At 40.7% G+C, this 2,885-nt stretch overlaps 1 pseudogene; it reads left to right on the forward strand.

Annotated features, from left to right (window-relative positions):
- Positions 1 to 217: 217 nt before the first annotated feature.
- Positions 218 to 2,463, forward strand: LOC141155493 (lysophosphatidic acid receptor 6-like; annotated as a pseudogene).
- The last annotated feature ends 422 nt before the right edge of the window (positions 2,464 to 2,885 follow it).

A 2,885-nucleotide genomic window follows, 5' to 3' on the forward strand; every position in this document is an offset into this window, starting at 1 on the left:
GGGTCTTGTACCGGCAAATCCCCGCAGCGCACAGTGCCTGCGCTGGGGGAAATTCATAAGTCTGCAGTCACACTGAGTAACTGCAGACTTATCACTTTTGACTGGACAACCCATTTAAGACTTGGGCATTTTTACTGTGTCTAGCATTTTTATTTTGTCTGTAACTTACGCAAAACAGGAGGAACCAGTGGATGGTACTTACTGCACATTACATCCAATGTGGTACAGAAAACTTCCTGCAGCTGTCAGTGTCAGTCACATTTGGAAAAGCTGTGATCAGGTCAGTGCTTTATTTCCTACATCACCACAACTGTTTCATTTGTACCTTACACAACTTGCTAGAAAATAAAAAGACAAAAAAATTAATTAGTGATGAAAATGGATGAGTTTATGGTCTATGAAATCCATGTATTTTGCTTATTATTAAGAGAATGCGCAAACAACTTGAACTATCATTTACTACGGCATATTAAATACACAAATAACTGACCAATGTAGAGTATATAAAAATGAAATATATGTATGGTATAACTCTCTAGAATATTGACAGAAATACAGATGCATTAAATGAGGTTAGGTATATCAGTGGGGGCAGCTTCCATGCAATGTAAAAGGCTACAAGAGTGAGCACAGCTTGAATGCCATAAGAAAGACAACAATGGAACTGTAGTGGGGGCTGTTCCATGCTGTCGGAAGGAATACAGGGGAATTGTAGTGGGGCCTGCTTCCATGCTATAGGAAAGAATACAAGGGAACAGTAGTGGGGGCTGCTTCCATGCTATAGGAAAGAATACAAGGGAACAGTAGTGGGGGCTGCTTCCATGCTATAGGAAAGAATACAGAGGAACTGTAGTGGGGGCTACTTTGATGTCATGTGAAAGCCTGCAAGGGAGCTAATGTGGGGTCTGCTTACATGTCATGCATAGTGCCCCTAAAAACTGCAATAGGGAATATTTTCCTTCCAGGTGAAAGGCTAGCTTGGAACTGTAATGAGTGCCACCTCTGCGCCATGTTAAAGACTAGCTTGAAACCATAATAGTGGTAGTTGTATGCTATATACCCTTGTTCACAACATAAGTTTTCCCCTTAACTACGATGATAAGCAGTGTATAACTGACAAACCTTTGTGATTTTCAACCTTGTACAAATTGTGACTTTTCTTACACAACATTCATATACTACACAAATATCACATTTCGTTTCACTGCCTTCTTTTGTAACTTCCTTGCAATTTTGCCTTGCCTTAATTGGGAATTCTTAATTTAAGAAAACTGAAATATATATTAAACCTTGAGTTACTACAAGATTTATTAAAGGGTATAACACTGACTTGCAATCTCTTACAGACACTGTCATCTGTATATTTCATTTTTCAGCTCAAAACTACATTTCGGGATGTAAATTTTACTGGGTGTAAGCCTCAAGAGATTAATCCTTTCATCCCGATATTTTTGAGCTTCATCTTCTTCATCGGTTTTGTGCTGAACTGTATTAGTTTGTGGATATTTTGGTTTCGGGTAAAACAATGGAACTCGACTGTGATTCTCCAGTTCAACTTGGCCATTTCTGATGCCATCATCACTCCAGCAGCTCCTCTGATCATAATCTACTCCTTGACCGACCACAGGACATTCGGAACATTTTTCTGCCAGTTTAAGGTCTTTCTCCTCAGCACTCACATGTACGGCAGTATATATTTTCTTACTCTCATCAGTATTCACAGATACTTTTCAGTTGCTCAGTGTTAAGAGAATGGCCTTGACCACAAAAACATTCATCACAAAACTTTGCATTGGTGTCTGGGTTTGTCTCCTCTTACAAGGAATTCCATTCTTCTTTGTTCTGCAGACTTCTGATGTTCACGGAGTCACAAAATGTCTCAGTATTCATCAAACAGAGCAAGCGGTTTTATTTTTTGTTTGGAACTGGGTCATCCTTTTCTCGGGTCTCTTCATTCCCTTCACTACAACCTTAGTCTGTTATAGTCTCCTGAGTCGATATATCCTCAAAGTGAATCCCATGAATACTCTCACCAATGTCATGGTCTCCAAATCTGTCCAGACAATATTCATCTCTTTAATAATATTTATAATCTGCTACATTCCAGTGCACATCACCAGAACCATGGGGGTGACCATCACCTTGTTTTTCCCATCCATGTGCTCCTTGCTGGAAAATGTTGAAGTAGCCTATTATGTCACATGGATGCTATCGGGAACCAATTGCTGTATGGATCCCATCCTGTACTGCTATGCCTCGGAATGGTTCAAGCACACATTTACAAGCTGGTGTAGTTGTCTCAGCCGACGTGGAAAAGATGATAAAATCACAATGGACAAAGCCCCAAGTAATCAAATAGAAACCATATCAGGACAGCATGGTCCTCGCCCAACAGCGAGCACCACTGACACGGGACGCTCACTGTCAACTGAGGCAGGAAATAGCTTTCTAAAAACTCTATAGACTTTTCCACCTTGTTTGACTATTGGATGCCAGCTTCATGACTGAGTATGGCCGACTCGTTTTATTCCTCCTCCCCCACTCCCTGCCCCCATTTTACACACTGACACCATTTTGTTTGGAAAATTTTGGCCACAGCGGCCATTTATTAAAACATTACAACATTAATTAAAATAGCAACCATGTAAACTTGAAAGAGAAAAAGGTGGAGGTCCTTGAAGCTAAAAATTTAGATCTGGTGCAGTCTAACTAATTTACCCTCAGCCGTGAACCCCAACTCGAGAGCACCATACTACCACAGTGTGTGATAGTTCTCCACCCACCAGCTCCCAGGGTAAAACCCCATCCAGAGCTAATAAAAAGCCAGATCCCCCCTTTCCATGTTAACCTGGAAGTGAATTATTCAATTCCTTCCACCACTAATA

Source organism: Phyllobates terribilis, unplaced genomic scaffold, assembly GCF_046119375.1.
Source record: "Phyllobates terribilis strain yellow unplaced genomic scaffold, ASM4611937v1 Scaffold_7__3_contigs__length_470593459, whole genome shotgun sequence".
Lineage (NCBI taxonomy): Eukaryota > Metazoa > Chordata > Amphibia > Anura > Dendrobatidae > Phyllobates > Phyllobates terribilis.